The sequence below is a fragment of the Macrobrachium rosenbergii genome, chromosome 25 (assembly GCF_040412425.1).
Source record: "Macrobrachium rosenbergii isolate ZJJX-2024 chromosome 25, ASM4041242v1, whole genome shotgun sequence".
Taxonomy (NCBI): domain Eukaryota; kingdom Metazoa; phylum Arthropoda; class Malacostraca; order Decapoda; family Palaemonidae; genus Macrobrachium; species Macrobrachium rosenbergii.
The window spans coordinates 35428999-35454174 of record NC_089765.1 but is presented as its reverse complement, the minus strand read 5'-3'; the positions used below and the strand labels follow the sequence as shown (position 1 = coordinate 35454174).

The window sequence follows — 25176 nt, the reverse complement described above, 5'->3', positions numbered from 1 at the left end:
CAAAGTCAGCTCCTTATCAACAGGTAGTGATGATTCCTAACTCCAGGTGCCATAACACCTGTGTCCATTATAAAAGTAAATTCAACATTTCCTTGCTATTATTAAACCATTTCCGTCAGTAGGCCAATAATGTTAAAAGATATTACAGATTATTATTATTTGCATTTTTATTTACTCAGACTTCCACCACTCCAAACATCCGCCCATACAATCAACAATTTTCTCATTTTGATTACAGCGGGCAGTGACTAGCTTACGACATGAGAATTCCAAGCCTGATAAACCAGCGCTTGGGAACTCTTGAGTGGTTCAATAACCACTGCTAAAGATTATATTCAAATTATTATTATTATTATTATTATTATTATTAAAATTGTTTTACCAGACTGAGCTGATTATCAGCTCTCACTAGGCTGGCCCGAAGGATTTGGTTTTATTCATATTCTTTATTTATATTTTGTCAATTAAATTAAAAATTTTCAAAAACTTTATGATTTCAAACGGCATATACTGCTTATTCTCTTTCAGTGACAAAAAAAAAAAAAAACTAATATGCCGATAAAACGGATACCAAGATAACAAAGAGCTGCCAGGATAAAACTAAAAGTTGAGAAGACGATTAGGGAGAAATGACGAGAAAATGAACAGGTAAAATAGAGAAGTCAAATTGTATATCTTTATCTATCTATCTCTATATATATATATATATATATATATATATATATATATATATATATATATATATATATATATATATATATATATATATATATATATATATATATATATATATATATATATATATAATTTATATATAGCCTATATGTAATATGTGTTAGTGATATTGTGAAACCAGGGATTTCACGAAATCCCTGAAGTTTTCAGGGAATTCGTGAAATCACCCATTCATTTAGGAACATTTGATCCCCGAGGGGCTAGTACTAAACACGGCGAAACAGTGATTCATCTACACTGTTTCGCCGTGTTCAGTACTAGCCCTTCGGGAATCAAATGTCCCTTTCATCCCCGAGGGCCTAGTACTAAACACGGCGGAACACATTTGATGTCCTAAGGGTTAGTACAAGACACGGAAAAACAGTGTAGATGAATCACTGTTTCGCCCTGTTTAGTACTAGCCCCTCGGAGATCATATATTCGTAAGTGAATTGGTGATTTCACGAATTCCTTGAAAATTCCAAGGATTTCTTGAATTCCCTGGTTTCACAATCTTGCTGTAACGCACTGTATATACATGTTTTTATATATATATATATATATATATATATATATATATATATATATATATATATATATATATATATATATATATATATATGCCAAAATTCGCTGGTATGTTGGGCGGCAGCCTGCTCGGGAAAATTACACACACATATATATATATTACTGTATATAATGAAAAAGGAGACTGAGTTGCAGACAAGACATTAGGGATCACGCATGCACAGCTGTTACTAACGTTACTAAGCTAATAATAGTTACATTGACGAGACGTTGACAATGAACCTTTACGAGTATTTCGCGGCTGAAGAGTAAATATTTCGGGCTCTTTCAATATCCCTTCATGGTGTAGCCTGTTTTGTTTTCCCTTTTTATTTCTGTTCTTTCCATCTTTGTGATTCCTATCACACTTTGTGATAATGAGTTTTCAAATTCCTTCTTTGGTTTTCGTTACTCAAGCTGGTGTTGTGTATTTCAATATCACAATCCAGCTGGTGTTGAATTACATTCCAACACCCATGGCAAGAAGTTTGTGAGCGTAGACGATAAGAAAACTTAAAAGTGTTCACATGTATGTATTCTACTCCACGGAAGCTTGGCATTCAAGTAAGCAATCTTTATGTACTGTTCCTCAAGTGCACACGTATATGAAGAATAAAGATAACATTAAAAATAATAACATAAAAGATAAATATCCCTAACATACTGATAATACCCCGAAGGGCGAGCCAGTGTTCTAACAATAGTTAAACAACATCTGGATCATGGGACACTGATAACACCACGTGGCTTCCTGGCAGCATCAGATTAATTTTGAACGGTTCGACAAAGTTAAGGTGTAGGCTAACTGAGTAACACGTACTCTGTTGAGCTGCCCTCACATTCTGTATTCGGTAAAGCGATACCAGTTCACAGGGAATGGTGATGTGGGTGCATGATAAGAAAATGTTTATTCAGTAAGGTCTTAGTAGTTGCAATTAAGCCTCAGACACCACTTCATTAGATTGATGAACCAATATCGGCACACTCATTTCACCTGATCACTCTTGTAGCCACTCACCCTCACCTCAAGTGATATGAATGTGCCGATATGGGTTCATCAAACTAATGAAGAGATGTATGAAGCTTAGATAATAAAATTTTGCCAAATGCCAAGCGCTGGGACCCTTGAGAGTAAAGGCGGTTTGAAAGGTGTAACAGGAGGAAAATCTCGCGGTTGCAATATGAAACAAAAGTTAGGAGTGTGTGCAAAGTACGATGGAAGTAAGGGAATATGAATTGAGGTCAGACTCTGCAACAACACCCATTAAGAATTACAAATGGATATTATAACCTAGGGGAACAAATAAAACTAAGAAAACCAAGATACGCATTCTAAATTAAACCCCCTAAAAGACATTATTACCTTTTAAGAAATTAAGACAGTTCCTAGGAAAAGTGAAAACACAACACAACCGCCACTCTCGATCCACGTTACTTTAGAGTGGGCCTTCAAGAGATAACTGAAAGATAAAGAGCCCACTAAATAAAAAATATATATATATATATATATATATATATATATATATATATATATATATATATATACATATATATATATATATATATATATATATATATATATATATATATATATATATATATATATATATATATATATATATATATATACATATATATATTTATATAATATATATGTGCATATATGAATGTATATATATATATATATTATATATATATATATATATATATATATATATATATATATATATATATATATATAAAGCAGGTGGTGACATTTGTGTTACAAACAGTCTCCATTACAGTTATTTCAGTATGTGCAATAATGTATTAAACAAACTAAAATGTCAACCCAATGAACAGGCTGGTCATCCACTTGGATGACGAATCATCACAAAGCATTGAATTTTAAGCCTATTACCGCTGAATGAAACTCGCAGACTAACGCAGTTCACCGCACATAAAAAGAGCGATTACAGAATGAGAACCCGCATGCGCGCGTGCTAGTCACACCCGCATTATCACGCAATCAATCAATCTTTTCCTCTAATCACCGGCTATCTATTTAGCTTCCTATACTTCAAGCCATCGACCGTACCTGTTCATTTGTCGGTGTCTGTCTCTGTCTGTCTGTCTGTAGGTCTGTCTAGTGTCTACTTGAACAAAGGACCCCGTCGACTCACGCACACACGCACGCACAAACATACACACACACACACAAACACTTAACCCTTCCACTTCCATGTTCAAAATGCTTCCCTCAACCGAGCTTTGCCCTTCTTTACTTTTCAAAATATCTCATTTTTACTTCTCTTAGGTTCTTTTAGGGACTACTTTGTAATACTATTAAACTTATCAGTGATTTGATTCAGATCTTTTTCTGATGCCATCTCCGTGATAATTTTCAGTTTCTCTCTCTCTCTCTCTCTCTCATATATGTAATATATATATACATATATAACATATATATGTATATATATATAAATATATACTCTTATATATATATACTGTACATATATATGTATATATATAAATATATATATGTATATAAACATATATATATATAATATATATGAAAACATAAAAATATATATACATACATATATATATATATATATATATATATATATATATATAATATATATGAAAACATAAAATATATATACATATATATATATATATATATATATATATATATATATATATATATATATATATATATATATACATATACACTCTAGTCACTTATAAGCCGTCTTCATAATTATCTCTACATTTCTGCCCTCTCCCTTTCTGCATATGAGAGAGAGAGAGAGAGAGAGAGAGAGAGAGAGAGAGAGAGAGAGAGAGAGAGAGAGAGAGAGAGAGAAATAACACCTCCCCCCCAAACAAAAAACCCAACAAGTCGTGAACCCAGTCATATGTGACAATCAATAACCATCGACGGATGTCAACAGTTCATTATGCAAATCCGGGATCGTTAACGTTTCTCCTTTAAACAGCGCCTGAAATCCCTGTTTATGTCAAGATCGATAACAATCGGTGGTATAAGAACGACACACGAGACCTGCCTCCCGTTACGGCTCTGCTATTTGTTTGTAGAGGGTGAAGTGATTCCGTTTTTCCTCTCTCACTCTTTACAATCGACATAATTTTTCATTGCTATAGTAACTAAACACTAATCTTGCCTTTCCTTTTATTTATGCACAGTAGTTAAAGACTTATCTCACTTTGTTTTTCATTTATATAATTTTGTTACTTAGCAATAAATTATTTTATTTATATGTATATTTTGCATTTTATCTGTAATTTAGTAAACGTCCCTTCCTTCTTCATATTTATGCATTTAATAATTGTATTATGACGCCTGCAAACCTAATCAACCAAATAATTAACCTCATTCCCCTTCCCTTATTTTTAGATTTACGGTCTATCGCCGTTAACTACCATTTAATTTCTAATCCTTCAGATATCTTTAAAATAAATATTATTCATATACGTTTTTAACACCATAATAATAAACTGTACAGTATGTCACTGAGAAGGCAATATTATCGAAATTTTGCAAGCTGCAAAAATATTCATACATTATTACTGTTCCATTCTGCCCATTTAATTTTACATTTACAGTACAGACATTGTCCATTTCGGCACAAGCCGCCGTTTTTGCCTTTTATTTTTGTCATTTTGCTTACATTTCGCACATTGTTATAGTTATAGTTATAGTATAGAATGATATCAAAATGGGTACTTTAGCATGAAAATTAGCTTTACACAAACCATTCAAAAGAAATATCGTTAATCAACAATGCAATCCGTGAGAGACCCTAAAAAATATTATTTATGGATTCGCGTTATGTGCGTAGGTATACAAATTTTACCTCTCCAGGAATTTTATTTTTTATTTATTTATTTTAATGGTTTCAGCCTGCTATTTATGTCACCATTTATGCCATCAGATTTTTCGTTTTCATCACTCGTTGAACTTTATATTTACCTCCATTCACCTTATAATGACAGTATCTAATGAGTCTCTCCACACACACATTATTCATTAAAAAATTCTTTTCACCGGACGCTCGATATCTCTCTGAATGGCAATCTTCCCATTCTCTGGGACTTTATTTTAAGCAGCTCTCCCACCGGCTCGACCATTCTCATGAAGCTGGTCGAACGCAATTAGTTGTAAACAGGTCGATCGAAAGTTTTGGCATCAACAATGCTGTCTGATATGGACGGTTTAGTTTTGACGCGATAAATGGAGTATATATCTTAGTTTTGCCAGACCACTGGGCTGATTAACAGCTCTCCTAGGGCTGGCCCGAAGGGTTAGACTTATTTTATGTGGCTAAGAACCAGTTGGTTACCTAGCAACGGGACCTACAGCTTATTGTGGAATCCGAACCACATTATACCGAGAAATGAATTTCTGTCACCAGAAATAAATTCCTCTAATTCTTCATTAGCCGACCGGAGACTCGATCTCGGGCCTAGCGAGTGCTAGGCGACAACTCTATCGACTCTCCCAACGAGGAACTAACGCGATAAATGGAACATACGAACAAATATTTTACGTACATCACTACAAATGCTGATGGTAGGAGTTTTACTGATTTTATGGCGACAATACGAATTCCTATTCATTTAGTTCACAAGCAGCAGAAGTAAATTTCACTGATGTAGTTTGTCTGGTTGGCCCAAGCTTCAAAAGAGGGACACCATTATAAGGTGTCTGTTGGCGTTCAAGTAAAATTGCAGATAACAAGCAGGTACGTTTTGCAAGTTTTTATTAATACCTTATTTAAGGTAAAGAAATATTTAATTTGCAATTAACTGAAACCATCTGTTTGAGTTTTCTGTAAAAGAAAACTGTTGAGATGGCTTTGTCTGTCCGTCCGTGCTTTTTCTGTCCGCCCTCAGATCTTAAAAACTACTGAGGACAGAGGGCTGCAAATTGGTATGTTGATCATCCACCCTCCAATCATCCAACATATCAAATTGCAGCCCTCTAGTCTCAGAATTTTCATTTAGTTTGAAGTTAAAGTTAGCCATGATCGTGCGTCTGGCAACGCTATAGGACACGCCACCACCGGGCCGTGGCTGAAAGTTTCATGGGCCGCGGCTCATACAGCGTTATACGCTGTACAGAAAACTCGATTGCGCCGAAGAAACTTCGGCGCATTTTTTACTTGTTTCATATCTTTTCCAGTTTTCAAATAACTTACACTTTTACAGTAGAGAACAAAATCGTTTGTTTTTGGGGCTTTTTTTACGAAACAAAGTTAATTACAATGCAAAGTGCACGAAAAGTATGTCAACAATCATCATAATATTAATCTACAATGTGTAACACAAAACAGTTTTTTATGTGGGATCATTAGCGCCACTGTAACAGTAGGTATTAACCAAATCACTTAAAAGTATTTGGAAAAACCTGCTTCACATATAAATTCACTTAATGCTTACGCTATTTTCATTTTCGAACCATACACACATCCACATACACCGTTCGTTTAAAGTCGAAGTCAAGAAAATCGCTACAATCTCCCCCATTTTGCAGCCACTTGTCTCCTACGGGTTTCCTTAGCCCGCACGCGTCCAAATACAAGGTTTTTCCATCTAAATACACTACATTCGAAAGTCAAGGCAATTCACGATCCTAGAAAATTATACCCACATTTCATATATTAAGCTCAAATTAAATTAGAATGTTAACGATAATTCACCAGAAAACAGTCGCCATACAGAGAGAAAGACAACATAATGATGACTGCAGCTGAAAACCTAGAGGGACTCCTAAAAACATGACATCCAACGCTGTGCCAAAAAAAAAAAAAAAACGCATTTTTGTAAAAATTAAAAACTAATTAATTACATTTTGATGAGTAGTGATATTTTTCAAAGTGCTATTTTACATGGTGTAAGAAACTCCACATTACAATTATTTTCCGAGTAAAGGCCTAAACCATTTGCAGAATAGACATATCAATTAAAGGTTTTTAAAGCCATTTGTGTTTAAAGTATAAACTATCATTGTAACTTGACATTAACAGCCACTAATAGACATCTCACTTCTGTCATTAAAACCTTGGGAAAACAAGACTCCAGTAGGTTTAGGGCCAGAAAGTTTATTGTAACCAAAAGAACAAATTAGCGAAATGTAGTGCTGCAGAAAATGCTGTTTGCTGTGCTCTTATTAGCAAGTGACGAAATAAAATGCGTCCACACAATACGTAAAAAGGCTTGGAATAAAGTCTCATTGCCATTAAATGAAAAACAAGTAGCAGCTTCCAGAACTACCAGACAGTTTTTTTTATCGAGACATGTAGGCTACATGAACAACGTCCACTTTCTTAGGATCGAAAATTTCCAGTTTTAAAAAGACAGATCTAAAAAAAAAATATATATATATATATATATGGAATGGAATGGAATGGAATCTAAAATTTAGACCACAGGTCAAGCGCTGAGACCTATAAGGTCATTCAGCATTCAAAGGGAAATTAAAAGTAAAAAAGTTTTACGTGTGCAACAGGAGGAAAACCTCGCAGTTCCACTGTGAAACAGATGTTAAGAGAGTGTGGAATTAAGATGGAAGAAGGAGAATATGAACGGAGGTATAATAAAAGGGATGAAAGGGGTTGCCGCTAAGGGCCGAAGGGAAGCTGCCAAAAACATTAAGCAATGCCTACAGTGCACCGCGTGAGGTGCAATGACGGCACTACCCCTTTAAGGGGATAACGAAACAAGGTTGTTTCATAAACAAGTAATTTCTATTAAAAACCCTTCGTTTCTCATTTAAAATTCACTTCATGTGATTGACTTAACAATTTTTAATGAACCATAAGATTGAAGCATTGTTTCCTTCAGTCCTTGATGGCCATGCATAGCCAAGAAAGGTGAGATCCTTCCCAGATGACATTCAGCGGCGAATTGTCACGAAATCGTTGCTTACCCATCCACACATGCAATATATATATATATATATATAATATATATATATATATATATATATATATATATATATATATATATATATATATATATACACTGTATATGCATATATTTAATGTCGCCTGCTTGAGCGCGCGGGCTTGGGTCGGGAAGTTGGGTGAAATTCGCTCATATGCTAAGCAGTAAGCCTGCCCAGGTTAAGTCTTAGGTACGGTGGTACTTAAGTACCAACTTCTTCTATGTCTTGTGTGGTCCGGTTGGCGGCGCCCTTGCATTTCAATTGAAAGACATCGGTTCGAGGCCGATGTGAGTCAGAAAATTAAAAAAAAAAAAAAAAAAAAAAAAAAAAAAAAATATATATATATATATATATATATATATATATATATATATATATATATATATATATATATATATATATATATATATATATATATATATATATATATATATATATACAGGGTTGAAAAGTAACTCCTATTTTAAAATACTTATAATTTATTTATATATTGTAATAGTTTTCTCAAATTTTTTTGTGTATGTTCCTTAATGTATGGGAATTAAATTTATGGTGTTGGTTTTTGTTCAGACCGATTATTTTGTTTGAAGTTTGGAAGCCCTACAAACATGGCTGGACATATTACCCTGCAAGAGCGAGCACAGCTAGTGGCACATTACTAAGTTGGAGACCCTTTGTTTAAGTGCAAAGATGGTGGAGGACCATTAAAGGCAGACATGCTGCTCAAGTTGAAGCAAAGACGATCAAGAATTGTCATGCAAAACTCAGGATCTGTAATTAATACTCGAAGAAGCGGTCGCCCCCCCAATTCCAGTGACTGGGAGATGGATGGGTCGTCCTGGTCCGCATGAGTGGTCAGCCAGAAGCCCTGACTTAATACCCTGCGACTTTTTTCTTTGGCGTTCTTTAACAGAGCAAGTCTACTCTACCAAACCAAACTTTGGAAGAACTTGAAGGGCGAATACGAGAAGTTATATCTTCCATCCCACGAGAGTTCCTGTTGAAATTAGTTGATGCGGTTCCCGGGCGGCCTGAGAAGCTGGTGGCGAATGCTGGTGGCCACATCGAATTTTAAATAATACTCCATGCTATAAGCTTTCTTTTTATATTCATTTCTTGTAAAAAAATACAGGTAAGAAATAAATTATAAGAACAACGGATCTCCAAACTTTGTAAAGCAGGGTAAGACTTCCGTCAGCTATGTTTGTAAGGCTTCCAAATTTAATTTCAAACAAAATAAACGATTTGAACGAAAAACAACACCATGGATTCAATTCCCATACATTAAGGAACATCCATAAAAATTGAGAAAAATATTAAGATATATAAATAAATTATAAATATTTTAAAATAGGGAGTTAATTTTCAATCACCCTGTATGCTGTGTGTGTATGCGCGTGTATGTTACGTGCGTGCATTGTTAGTTGGAAATCAATATCATTAATATCATTAACGAATGGAATAAAACAGAGTTCATAATGCATGGAAGAACGTAATTAGAAGCAAAATTACCGAATCTCTCTCTGCTAACTAAAAAGTGTTAGTATTTTCAATATGAACTTAGGACTTCAGACTAATGTTTGTATAATGTCAAACGCTACCAATAAACTTAAGCCTTAAACTCAGGCTTCGCCTTTAAACATAATTCGTGGGTGTGTGTTTGTGTAGACTGATTTTTCATGAAGTTAAATACCCTTCAAGAATTAACCTTTACGTAACTTTTATGTAATAAATTTATTTTATGTATCTGCTTTATACCCAAAGGTGCGCATAAAAAACCAAGCACTTGGTACTGAAACTCTACTTATTTTAATGTGGTATTCGATCATATTTGGACCACTCTCAGCTTTAGTGATTTTCTAAACATACATCAATACATACAAACCAAATATTAGGACAGCACTGAGAAGAAGGCCTCAAACGCGGACAAAACCAAAGCCTACAGAGCAAATCCAAAGCGGCACACACACACACACACACACACACACAAACACACACATACTCCTATAATTTGTTTACTTCCACCGAGCGATTATCTTCGTACGAGGTGATCGCGTGATCGGAACTTGACACGGTCAACAAACATACCGCCGCTGCTTCAGGGGGCTCCATACGTCACCGATCGTGGATACTGAATCCCTATATTAATAAACCCTCCCCTTCTTGAATAAAAAAGGGGGAGGAGGATGAAAGTTGTTGGGGAAGGGGGGTGTGAAAAGGCTTACAGTTACAACAAAGATATATATATTAGCCGAAAAGGAACTATAGGATGATGTTTGTCTAATAATCATGTTAATACTGTCAAAATAAATTTCAAATTAATATTTAACAAGGATAAAAAACAATAAAATACATACACAAACACACACATACATAGTTTATATATATATATATATATATATATATATATATATATATATATATATATATATATATATATATATATATATATATATATATATATATATATATATATATATATATATATAATATATATACATACATATATATATATTATATACATATAAAATGTATGTATATATACAAATATACATTATATACATAAATATATAAAATTTATTTATATATATATATATATATATATATATATATATATATATATATATATATATATATATATATATATATATATATATATATATATATATATATATATATATGATTCACTACCATAAACTTCGCCTTCCTGAAGTAGGAGCTCCCCCCAAAAAAACATTGGCGACACTCACGCAGTAAAATAAGCTAATTACCATATACTAAAATTGAGCACTTATTACGAGCGGGAGAGTTTCTGTTATTTCCAAGGATATGTTGCGTGACGGACACACCGTACCGACACTACAGTTACAAGAGTGGCTTAATGGCGTGGTATTTCAAAAAGACGTCAGCTTGAGGTCCCTCTCGCGCGCCCTAAAATGCTTCCCATTTGGGAGTATGTGCGTGCGAAAGGTACTTAAGAATTCTCGTGTCGTCTTCCTCAAAATAGAAAAATGGGTAAAACGACCTCGGTGGACTTCAAGATTAAGTGCTACGCTATATCTGAACCTATTTTCTAGACCACGGATACCATGACGCTGCACGTTATTCTTGTGAGCGCGCGAGCGCATGTACTTTATAATATATATATATATATATATATATATATATATATATATATATATATATATATATATATATATATATATATATATATCTATATATATATAATATATATATATGTATTTATATATATCTATATATATACAGTATATAATATATATATATATATATATATATATATATATATACAAATCTCCATATATCCTCTGCTGGTCCCATTTCAAAGTTTGGGTTTTCCAAATCTTCTGGTACCCACAGGAGCACAGATGGCACTATTACATACTATTCTCCCAAGGGTTGTGCGAAAGACATGTCTAAACCATTTCCATATCCTTTTCATCATTATTCCTTCTACTAGAGAAACTTATGTAATTTCCCTTACAGTATAATTTCTAACTATCCTACCATCTGACTCCCAATATCCTTCTAAGCAGTTTAATCAAATCAACAATACATTGCAGATGTAGTTCAATTGTCAAATCATCATTCATTTCCATACGCCAAATAAGATCATACCAGAGATATGAATAATGTAGACTTCATAAGCAATTTTAATCAATTTGAATTTCAAATCTTATTTAGCATGTCTACTGTTTCATTTGCCTTATTGAGTCTTTCATGAATTCTAACTCAAGAGAACTTTTACTGGACGTAATCGTTCCTCATCTGTGCCTTATTTATCCTTTCTCAATCTGAAGTTATTTATTTCATCCTCATCTGTCTGCTTATATACATGATACAATGTGTCAAGGAAGTTTTGTAAATCTTGCTGGACTTTGGCTAATTAAAACAGCACCATCTGAATATTCTACACAAGTCCATCAAGATTATTGTTACTTCAATCTAAATCTCTTTTAACTACGACCAAATTTGCATAATAAAATGTATGAATAGCGCGAACAGCCAAGGTAGTATAACATTCCCTTACAGAACCCCACTATTTATTGGAAATTTATTTGATTAGACTACAACAATAACTTTGCATCTACTTCTCCATGGAAAATACAGGTCAGCTTTACACATTTAACACGAATGCCATAGTGATGCAAAACTTCCACAACACTGGTCTATGGATGCTGCCCAGTTCCTTCGTGTGATCAACAACAGCCGTCAGAAGTTTCTTAAATTCCATATACTGTTTGCCAATGTCTCAACACAATAATTTGATCTGTGCAACTCCTGCCTAAATCAGCTTGTTCATTTCCAAGTTTTTATCAATATCTTTCTCCTTCATACTGGAAACAGCATACTGAATATACTCATTACAACCAACGTAAGCACAATGGCTTTAATTTACTAATTTCACTCAGGTTACCTTTCTCTGGTACCTTTGCTATGCTTTGACCTTCTTTTCCCAATCCTCAGTCTTTGTTTCTTCGTTCCATACTCTGCAAAACAGTCTACTTTGTATATACAAAGTGTCATTTCAGTTTCAATTAAAATCTTTGCACTGATCTATCATAACCCGGCCTTTTCCATCTCCAACGTTTCTGCTGTGTGGATCCCACTTCAAAAACTGTATACTCAAAAACTGTATATTCACAGGTACATTCGGGTCTATATTAATCAAATTATCTTCCTCGTGTCTCTTATTGACGACTAGCAATAATGGTTCACTTTCTTCTTCCTTCAGTGCTCTTGACAGGTATTTTCCTTTTTTTTTCTTACCCATGCATATTTCTTACATATTGTGGGATACCTTAACACTAATGCCACTCCGTGAACATATATCAACATCTGCCTGTTTACCCGAATACGCTCTCATCTCTTCTTGATCTTCGTTCAACCTCACTATCTCGACTTGAATAGTATGTTCTTATTTTCATTCATCGTCACCATTCTGAAATTTGTCTACATCCCTTGCTTCTATCCACCCTCTATTGTATCCAGGCCTCATCCAATACCCAAAGTTTCCGTTTTGTTACCTCATATACCAGTACTACTTTTCCAACAGGTTGATATATATTCTTGATGTTACACAAGTCATCATTCATTGTCTGCTCTTCCACAGGTGTGTTTCTATAGCTGCAAATGATTTAAGACATTCAATTGCAAAAGCCTTTTGATGTTCACCTTCCAGAAACTATACTTTGATAAACCTAAATACTCTGTCAACCTTTTTGTTTGATGATTCAGATTCGAACTTTAGTGTGGCAATGACAAGTTGGTAATCACAGCCGGCATCTGCTTCTCCATTTCCTAGCATTCCTCATTTCTTTTTATCTCAGTTACTGGCTATGTGTTCTATTTGATTTCTATGACGGCCATCTGAAGAAATCCAAGTGCAGAAGCAGGTGCCCTTTTGTTTGAAAAGAGTACCACCTACTACCAAACTATCTGCAACACAAAAAAGCAAACAAAATTGCACCCCAATTTAGTTTGCAGTCTCTCCCAGGCTTTCCTTGCCTTTCACATCCTCCATACTCTCACTGGTCCTCCAAATGTTTTCATTCAGATCACCAACAATAATTCTCCCATTCCTTTGCGCTGTCATTCACAGACAGTTAACTTGTTCAGTTTATATGTCTTGATTTTATTTTCTACCTGTTCTGTCTTGCCAATTTGAATCAGAGTTCTTACATTCCAATTTCCTGTTTTTTAATTTATGCTTACCATTTATAAATTAATTCAAAGCCATCTCTAGACTGTTGAAACCATTTACTTCTAATGATATATTTAAATGTGCCCTCAAGAACGAATTAATAAGGAATCCCTCTCTAAAAAAGAATGGTTGTATATATGAGATCCCTTGCAATCAATGTAATAAAAATATATGGGATAAAGTGACAACGATATCAAAATATGTTTACAGCAACTTAAATATGTTAGAACTGGGGATACGGCCAGTAGTTTGCTTCAACACTTGAATGAATATAACCAAGCTATCAACTGGGCAAATGCAAATGAGATCATGTTCTGTACAGACACTATGAAACGGAATATGTCGAATCACGTGTAATACAGAAAAATAGCCTTGATTTGATCAACAGCAGCCCAGGAATGAACAAATTGGACAAACTACTTGTAAATAATATTTTTAAACGATAAGTTTTTTAAATATTTGTGTGATAGTTGTATGTTTGTATACTTCCGCCACAGGTGTGACTGCAACCATCATGATTTTTTGTATCATTTCACCCTGAGGAGTATGAGAACACGGTAATTATTTAATAATCTAAATAAATTATGTATATATACATATATATATATACGTACACACACACACACACACACACACACATATATACATATATATATATACATATATATATATATATATATATATATATATATATATATATATATATATATATATATATATATATATATATATATATATACATACATACATACATATTGTGTGCGTGTGTGTTTGTGCATATACTTAGGTGCATAATAAACCTCAGATAATTGCATCCTTGTTTCTTGGTGAGCACCAGATCTAACTGACCCAGCTGGTAGTGCCTATGCCTGAAGCTCAGGGTACAAGTACCAGCCGCCCTTTGCTTGGTAGAGGAATGATGGATAGGGTTAGGTGGTGAATGCCTCATCTCCGCTATAACTCTCCATGCCTGGTAGACGACCTTTGTCAGCAACCAATGGGCAATGGCAGGAGTAACTGAGTCTAAGTTATCTAGGAACTGCGTGTTAAAGAAACAGGCTATCCTTATGTGTACTCTGCAGTTTAATCCTACCTAGATTCTGCCACATTAATGGACAGGTAATTTAGAAATAGCCCAAAGTCCTGGGAATGTAGTGGGTGCTAAGACTCTCCTCGATTATAAATAGTAAAGATATTTTGAAATGATGAACTGAAATGTTGAAAATTATTTCAATTCATACATCCTAGACATCTTACCTGTAAGAAAATTACAGAGCAAAGGAATAAGTAAAAAAGAATGGATTGCAAGCAATGTGTATATTGCTTTGTCAGCACAAAATATGCCACTTCGCGTGACTGACGCACATACCTACACTGCAATGTTTCTCAGTCTATATTTTTCCTGGAAGAACAGAAGCTATTGGTAGAAGAGGGGGCATGATCGTTAAACCAAATGCAGTAAAGACACCTACTGACAGGAAAGCAGAGAGCAATAGATTTCTGGCTGCAGAACTGAGAATATGAATACTTAATTACTGAATGCATAATTTGGTAGGAACAATGGAGGTATGGAGGATGTAAGAAATATGAGGGTGCATATTATGACCAATATACCATTAGAAAAAGCCCTGAATGTACTAATGAATGAATTCATGATTTTTTAAGTGGAATCATCAATAAAGATACTTACAAACTGAATACACTGTGTTATGATATTAAGACTTATAAGACTATTACAGTATATCTGAATCTGACATGACACCCCATAAACTGATTAGTACAAAGGTGACCTTACTGAATATCGTTTTGATTATTCAGTATCTTTATTTTCAATATGCTGGAAAAGGATATTGATAAAAAGCTTAGATTCGCCTTAGGAAAGGCATGGGTTGCAATGATCATATATTTGTGTCGAGACATTTTGTCATTCTTAATTAAAAGTCCCTTTCTGCTGGCCTTTGTCAATTATGAGAAGGCATTTGACAGCGTCTGCAAAGCATTATTATGGCATATCTTACACCGTTTTCATATTCCTGGTAAACATGGAAGCTAACCAAATCATCCATGAAAACAGTAGATGCAAAGTTATGTCAACAGAATCTTGTTAAGTGAATTTGCAGTAAACTGTAGGGCGCTAAAGGGTTTACTCATCACTTGTCTAACAACAATGGAGGGACACCAGTTAAAAAAGGGGCTTTGGGACAAAGAAAACACCACAACCTAACTTAACCCTCAAGATATGGTTTTTCATTACTTTTCCCATTTTTGTTTGAGAGTAATCATGCATTTCAAATGGAAATAATCAAATCCACCAATATCACATCAATAACAATCAGAAAAACTATATCTAATCCAATCTAGAATGAACAATGTCAAAATTCTTCATATAACTCACTTCTTAACACTAAATAAAATAAATCATCTCTTCACACAACTAACTACTGAGGGTTATCTGGCCATTATTGTTGGTACAAACAATTCATTTTGTGTTTCCCCATGTCCCTATATGTAGGAACATCAGTGGGAAATGTTTTTTTGGATGAAACAGATATGATCTAAAATGCATAAAAACATTACAAGAAGTCATAAAAAATACACAGTCACGTCTATAATCAGTATCAATCACAAAACACATTATAAAAGAAAAGGATGTATCAAGATTAAAAACATGCATGCATCCATTGCTTGCCTTTCTAAACCTAACCTAAGGAAATAGGACCTACCTTTCAATGGTGTTGGCTCCATATACCCTTATCTGATCTAGAATGCTGCAAGTCATGGAATGCAGGGTGTATTCTAGCCCTACATTCCCTGCCCTAAAATAAACTAGAGCACCAAGGCCTACCTGGCTGCAGGATGGTGGTTGAGCGCTTCATTTCCCTGGACCCCTTCATCTTAACCTGAAATCAAAAATATATATAATCATAAGTGAAGAGTAGCGCAACATATTCCTTACCTCAAAGTCAGAGGTGCAGCTAGAAGGCTGTTTAATGCAACTAATGACATCCCTGCCTGGGTGCACATGAGCAATGTTGCATATTTTGTTTTAGAACACTATTCTTTCATTTGATATGCACAGTAATACAACTTGTTTATTTGAAATGAAGCTTCCATTTCATTTTGATAAGCCATTATTAGCATTTTTGAGTTGAAAATATGGTTTACCTGTCTTCATGCGTGCTTTCAGTGCTTTTGAGTGTTTTTTTTTTTGGGTGTGGAAAAGTCAAAATGAGTGAAATACAAGTATGGATTTAATCTAACCTAATCTATAGAGTCCTTACCTACCCAATGAGGGCTTTACCCTCCTGGACTCCCAAACTTAACCTAACCTCCAGGTCTGGGTAATCCTACAATTTAGGGGTCCAAATTCACTGCATTGCATAAATCAAGGTCAGCACACAGATTTATCAAATATTTATTGAATCATGGAAAATAATGAAAAAATGACCAGTTTATCTGCTTACAGATGCTGAGTCTGTAAAAAAAAAAGAGGGAATAAAGGGGGAACTTAAAACAAAAACATGGTTTAGGCCTTAGGGGATACAGATCCATAGAATTTTAATAAAATTGTAAACCTCTGCTTCTGTAAGCAGATAAACTGCTAATTTTTTCAGATTTATCAAAAAGTGGCTGCTGAAGAGCAAGAGCCAGTGCCAGGTTCCTACTGGTTCCTAAACACTCACTCCTCAAACACAGTTGTGGGCACACTACACTATCTGTGCGAGGTGCAGAGCTTTATTCCCTTGTTTTTTACAATCTCTGCTTCTGTAAGCAGATAAACTGCTAATTTTTTAGCAAATATACTTCTGTTATGCAGATCTGTCCAAAGAGGAAATTGAAAATAGGAAAGAAAACTTAAGCCAACACACACAAGGGAGCAGTGAATTTGGACCCCTAACTGTAGGATTACAGAGGCCTGGTCCTTACTTTGCCCGGGGGCTTTAACCCCCTGAACCCCATTAACCTAACCTAACTTGGGGCACTGTGGCCTTATCTGGATGGAGGCTTTGGCCCCCTGTACCCCTAGCCTAACCTAACCTAACCTAAAGGCCTGATCCTTGCCTTGCCAGAGGGATTTCCCCCCCTGGACCTGTGACCTAATCTAACTGGTAAAAGTTTGTTTCCTGTGTGAACTCCAATTCCACATGACAAACATATTTTTTCGACAGTTTTCTTGCTGTTTTCAATTGCCCCATTCAAGATTTCAACTGAAACCATTCGTTGTAGTTTCCAAACCTTTGGTTGTAAGCACATTTACGTGCAAAATGGGCTCCGTGTTTAGTACCAGCCCCTTGGGGATGTACATGAAACATACAATAACGATGGTAAATACCATGAACATAACGTCTTATGTTGTTTTGGATGTTACGGCCTAAATGACCAGGACTGGAGTACTTGATGGTATAGAGTACAGAGTACTTGATGGGATGCTTGGACCGGAAATGAACATTATCCATCTACCCTAGGGCACCAAGGCGTTACATGGATGGGGGCTTTGCCGCCTGTGGACTCCATCTAACCTCACCTAGGGGTAGGGCCCTTACCTAACCTAAGCTTAGGCACCGGGGCCTTACCTAGCTGGAAATCTTTGCACCCTGGACCCTCCCCTCACCTGACACAGTGGGAGTGGTGCTGGTTTTATATAAAGCTTTACACTGAAACAAACGGACGCCAGAAACGTTTATAGCACATTAAACACAGGAAAATATTTTCAGGTTCAAAATTTGATAAAAGATTTAAAGTAAAATTTCAGTTTACTGTAAGGTACCCGGTCCTTAATTACCTAGTGCATGATTTCACTTTATAAATCTTCATATAACCTTACCTTTATATAATCTTACTTTGTTCATAATCAGAACTTGCGTAAGTGTCATGGACATTTTAGAATACATCCTATACTTCACTCTTTTGGTATTTTTCCTCAACCAAAAGCCCCGGTTTCTCACTATGGTACCCCAAATTGTAGGACATAGACATAGGCTATAAGGGAGGGGGGCGTATCTCGAAAACTGGGCCTAGCCTACTAATCTGCTAGGAAATGAACGGAAACATTTAAAACACACTTGAAATATATCTTTTCAGCTCTTGAATAAGCTTTATGGTTTACAGTAAAAATGTATCAAGCTATAAAACTTTCAATAAATCTCACCGTATTCAGAATCAGAACTTGCAGAAGTAGGGTACATGGTGACGTTAAACGTGGTCTCGTTGAACTAGGGCCTTGTGCGCCCATTTCACCATCATGTATATTCCCCCCGTCTTAAAACAAAGGTTTTCCACTGTGGTCGCCATTATTGTGTGATGTGCTTGGATCCAGACTCTTTAAATTACTCATTTATTCTCGAAACAAATATAAACGTCAAAATTTTTAACAAAAAACGACAAGGGACAGAGTTCCCACCTCTACACAAAACAAAGGCTGACTACGAACTGCAGCTGGTTTTTTTTTAAACAACGTCTTTATTCCAAAACATACAAAACTTCAAGATCGGGTAATGGTTCAAAGTAAAATATAATGTATTAATATTTACTCTGGCCAAGGTTGTGAATAGTTAGTAATATTTTGTCCAAGAACCAAGAAACAATACAGAATATCCGTTTCCACTGAAAACAGGTGATAGCTTTGGTGTGGTTCTGAAAAATTTTATCTTCCCGTCATAATTGCTTCATTATCCCATTACAGTGACCCCATTAGAGAGAATTCAGTTTCAGAAAGCGTCTAAAGAACAAGCATTAATGGTGGGGAAAAAATAAAGAATAACTACACCCCAGGCAGGTGAAGAGTAACAACGTAGAAATTAAGAGCACGGATGCAGAGATGGCTGAGTAGAACACTCATTGTAAGTAGTATTGAGGACGAGTTAAAACTTCGGAAGATGGAAATCCTTTTTTTTTTTTTGCATAAAAAGGCAATAAATTAGATCTTAAAAACAATAACTGGCAATGTAAGTTAACTGTTCGAAATAATTGAGAATAAAAATAATCTGGCAAGTTTTAGCAACACCAACATATGCAGCATATGGCTCGACGACCTATAAACGCTTCGACAAACTAGTGTTGAAAGATTGCACGAGGAAATAAGGAAAATGATTGGATGAAAAAATGGGTGGCTCATACGGATGACAGATGAAAATGGCTTGGTAATGATAAGGTGTCCATCGGGCAATATATACAACAAAGTCTGAAGGGCCGAGAAATTTTGACGAAAAGCATTGGAATAGGAAATAAAGAAAAAATTAATTGTTGGACCTGAAGGCAAACGTCAAGTGAAAATGACATACAAGGTTCAGGTTTGCGATCACTGCAGAACCGAAAAGGGAAATACTGAACATTTATTCTGTTGTATTTTACTAATGGCAGTAACGGTTCGTTACAGAGGCTTAAAGGCCATAAATTTTCCTAGCAAAAAAATTGGTTGACTACATAAACCTAACAATAGAAGAGGGGTTGTTTCCATCCGGGAAGCACTGTTTTTTTTTTTTTTTTATAAGTAGTGACTAGAGACATGGCACTAACCCAATAACGGTTAACGATACTAAAGAGTAGGATTAGCTGTCAACGGACAAATTAGGGAAAGTTAAATACAGAAAATTAAATAAAGTAGCAACTTTATAATTTCAGCAGGTGGGAGTTGGATGAGGGCTTAGAACTAAAGGTACACTATTCGATTGTGTTTACTGAAAATTGTCTTTGAGTAGCATTTCTTACAGGAAAGTATGATGGTCTTGAAAAACACACGAGCTATCAAAATCAGTGAAGTAGGCCTACTTGATATTAATTAACCATCAACTGTGACATCAAAACCAAATCTTGCTGTTGGAAGAAACGTGAACGAGTGGCAAAAAATCTTTTCATAGAGTTGAGATATATATCATTCAAAACATAAATGCACATAGTAGCATAGACCGATTGAAAAAATAACTTTCGATATTTTTTTTCCATTTTTTGTCGCATTTTGACTATTTAATTATATGCCCCAAGAAATAAAACAAAAAAAAAAAAAGAGAGAAGTCAGATCCAAAACCAGCAATGATGTGGAAGAACACCCTTCAAGAAAACTGTACACTGAAACTGACAGAAAAAAAAATCTACTGAGTGGACCAAAATGAGGTTCTATACAACAACCCCCAAAGTAAACCTTAGACCAGTGATTCTCAAACGGTGATGCACCTTGGTGTGCCACAGACAGCTTTGCTAAGGGGTGCAATCAAGATTGTCATGAAATTTTGTCTTGGCTTAATCATCTCAATGAACATTTTAAAATAAACAAAAGTTTGCAGTATTCATATGAAAGTATCATCAGTTGAAACAACACAATATATTAACGACACACACATACAGTATATATGTATATATATATGGTATATATATATATATATATTAAAGAATATATATATATATATATATATATTCTGTCGATATGGTGAGATGATGAAGAACTGTCGGCGACGTTTGTAATCATTACGATATTTTTTTAGGTGCCATCACTAAAAAAAGATTGAGAACCACTGAATTTTAGACGTTAATAACATTGATTAACTGATGCAGTAGCATAACTCAGACACTCTTTGAAGGAAGAAAACTCTGCAATTACGAGCAAAAAATAGGCCTGCTGTTTTAAAACTGCATGAAACGTGTTTTTGAAAAGCAATTGCAAAAGACCATCATGTGCAAAAAATGAGATGAAACAACACAACAAATAAGCGACACTGGATGTGGTCGGACAGAGAGAACCATGGTTCTCTCCGTGGTCGGAATTATTAAAGAACCGTAGAACGTATAACTACTCGGTGCTGTCGGATCGTGTGATACCGTACTGTCGGCGACGTTTGTGACATCTAAAGAGCGAATTTTTTTTTTATGCAGTATTAAAAACTTTGAATATTTAAGGAGAATTTTCGTACGTGGAATAATATTATTAACTGAGCTCTGTAGCACGGCAGCAATCTTGAGAAGGAAGAAAAGTTTCGTGTTACACCAAACTAGGTAGGCCTGCTGTTTTGTAGCCGTTTGTAAATGTTACACTGACTAGATTGGAACAACTGTAAGCTTATGCTTGTCTGCAGCCAGAACTGAATCAAGGAAAGTGGCAGGCAAGTTTAGTAGTAGCCATTAATTAGGAGTGATTAGCCAGGTCCCTTCGGAGTAAGCCGAGTTTGCTTAGCTTTGCCAGTGAGTAAAGGCAATAGGGCTAGCCTACCCAGCAGGGATGACGGACTAATAGGTCATGACCTGTGATATTAATACTATGGCACTTTGATATTTATGGTATTCTTTTATTTTTACGAATTTATCCAGTGTTGTATGCCTTTTAAATAATTATGGTGAAAAACCACTGTTTTTTCCCCCCTCCCCCTTATGCTCAACAATTAGGCCTATACTTGACCGCGGTGGGAAACAAGGGTTGGTGGGGGAAACCAAATAAAGTAGGTAGTGCATCAGTCGGAAAGGTAGGAAGTGCATAAAACACTTCTTGAAAACTAACAGTATAAGTAATTTATGCGTATCAAAAGTAACAATCACCAAAAAATTATAAATCGTGAAAATATGCTGAGGACATCTACAGGGATTATCCAAAATGGACATGGTTAATGTATTCTATGAACCTTAATTGCAAACTGGAGTTGAAAACATGGTTCTCGTATATTTTAATGTGTGCATTGAACGTTTCTTATATTCATTTCACTAGCAAATTATTAGTTTCGATGATAAAGACCCCCACCCAATTATATGCTACCCTACAGTTATGGGAAACCAGAGTTAGAAACTTGGTTTTTGGATGGGGAAAAACACAAAACGAGTGAAACACTAATGTATATTCTACCTTTACCCAACTTAGGGTGCTAGATCTTTAAATGGTCATGTGGGCAAAACCCATCCCTCCAAGTCCCTCACCCAACTTAGAACACTGTAAATTCAAATAAACAATAGGATTATATCCTAACTGAGCCACACCTAACCTAATTTAGGATGAGAGGCCGTTGGTCATGACTTTGATCCCCCCCTCCCCTAGACCCACCTCAACCTAACCTATGGTACTTTAAATATTAATAATAGGGTTGCAGGCTAACCCAACCACACCTACTAACCTAGGATACCAGGTCCTTACCTGGCGGGGTCTGCTTTATGCCCACTGAATCCCCCCTTTAAGTAGCCTAGGCCACTGGTTCTTCACTTGTACGTCTGCATCAAAGGATCCTTGACAAGAACTGAAGCTGTTTTTCTTAGCAGGGCTTGAATTCATAAGTCCCTTTTAATCGGTTTCAGCATTATCCACATAACAGTGTTTCCAGATGAAAATAAAAGACATTACAAAGTACAGTAGCCACTATTATTCACCATGTACAGGGACAAAATAAATCCAAGCATAAACAAAAGCTTTGAAAAAGTCCAAGTTGGTATTAATATCATTTATTAATATCATCCATGAAAATCTTGGTGACAGTAAATTTGTGATAGGTTTTAGTATGCTGTCTGTAATAAGCATAATAAGGACTTAATAACAAAGCAAAAACTCTACTATTGAGAACTGTAATTGAAGGAAAATATACCCAAAGGGCTACCCAGGGGTGCTAACCTAAGCTGTCAATCTTTACCTGGCTGGAGGTGTCTCCTGAACCCTTCCTCATATGCTGGCTTAAAGTGCCTTAAGGGTTATTTACTAAATTACAAGGAAGCATTTTAACTTAACCTAAGGCACCGTGATCTTACCAAAGTTCCGAATCCAAACCGCACCTAGAGACCATAAAAATGATGTACTGAATTTCCTCTCAACTGAGCCATGCCCACTGGGTTTTAACTGTTTTCCCCTGGTATCCCCTACCTTGAGGATAAGAGGTACACAATTAGAAATTACACACCCAAAAGTCCCATTCCTAATCGTGGTAATTGACTCAGCCAAATTTTGTACATTAGAGGAGAGGCATGCATCAATGGAAGGGATTACCTTCTTTTCAGATGAATAGTTAGTTTACATCTGTAATATAAAATGCATCACTCCAGGTCTTCATCAAAACTTCACAAATGCAAAGCAACCATTGTTAAGTAATAGAACACAGTAGTTATATAATTACAAAACAAAAATCAGGGATACTCCCATACGCACTCTAGAATAGCCCATGTGCCAAAAGCAAGTGTCTCAGGATCCTATGGAATAGATACCTTCAAAACAATAATATTGGACTTATGCTTCATTTTTTTTATTGTTAAATAAATAACTTATTACATTCCCCTGTATTTCCAACGTAAAAAATGCCAGAATTATATAATATGACTGTTTCTGGTATTAAATTTGGCAGTGGCTAAAAATTAAAATACTTTATCATAATGTGAACACTGAATGCGCAGCGTAATCTAGTCTGAATGCACTCTGTCCCTGGTCTGAATGCACCACCATGTGTTGCCTGAATGCATCGTACGATGCATCCTAAAGGTATTACTCTGCCTGCCATACCAAGGAACCCTTCCGGCTCCTTACTTATGGACTGCCTTCTTTCTTCTCCCCTACCTTTTGTTTGTTCTAGTGCATGAATGTAAGCCACCAGGCCCATGGTTTCTGACAGTGCACATGCTGAGGTCTCCCACACGAAACAGTGCTGCTTAGTTGTGGTTATGCTACACCACCTATCAGCGTTTTGTTGGCAGTTTTGCTTGAGTACTAACAGGCATTTATGCTCCTCAGTATTCTGTCTTTCACTGCTGTCTTTTGGTGCTGTTTCTGCTAAGGAACTTGATGCTTCTGACTCTTTTGTAGTGACTGTCATGTCTTTGGAGATACTTCAAAGAAAACTCTCACACAGGATCAGGATAAACAGCCTGCAGGGCGCTAGTAACTGCAGATGATCTGTCGCTCATGTGGTTGAGACCATTTGGTGGCGACATGAGTTACTATGGGCATGTGGCTGTGAGAGCGCTTTGTGAGAGGCTACTAGACATGGTAGATAAACCTGGGTTCAGCAGCAAAGCTAAGATGCTTAGAGGGCTCAACTTAGCCGCAAAAGTGACTGAGCAGAGAAATGTACATGTTCTCATACATAAGGTTGTTTACAAGTGATATATACGTGTGATAGGGATTTTTTTTTTTGCAAAGGAATGCAAGAACATTCCATAGTCTTACAAGGCTAATGCCTTTCAGGCTGCCGGTAAGGTACTATATTGTGCAAAAGAATAAAATTACATATAAACTAAGGATGTTGCCATAAATACAGTTTACAGTACATAG

The 25176-nt window shown here is 35.5% G+C and overlaps 1 protein-coding gene and 1 long non-coding RNA gene across 3 annotated transcripts in view; one reads left to right on the top strand and one right to left on the bottom strand.

The window, feature by feature from the left end:
• LOC136852560 (uncharacterized) overlaps positions 1-19389 on the bottom strand; it is a 364973-nt gene extending 345584 nt beyond the window's left edge. The window contains exons 1-2 of the long non-coding RNA XR_010857181.1: positions 19105-19389; positions 16801-16855 (exon numbers count right to left, since the gene is read on the bottom strand). This is a non-coding gene — a long non-coding RNA (uncharacterized lncRNA). The remainder of the gene's footprint in view (positions 1-16800; positions 16856-19104) is intronic.
• Positions 19390-21686: 2297 nt separating this feature from the next.
• The window catches only part of LOC136852554 (heparan sulfate 2-O-sulfotransferase pipe-like), a 423978-nt gene continuing 420488 nt past the window's right edge, over positions 21687-25176 (top strand). For both annotated transcript variants that reach the window (XM_067127317.1, XM_067127318.1), the window contains exon 1: positions 21687-21941. The gene's annotated coding sequence lies outside the window, so the exon portion shown is untranslated. The remainder of the gene's footprint in view (positions 21942-25176) is intronic.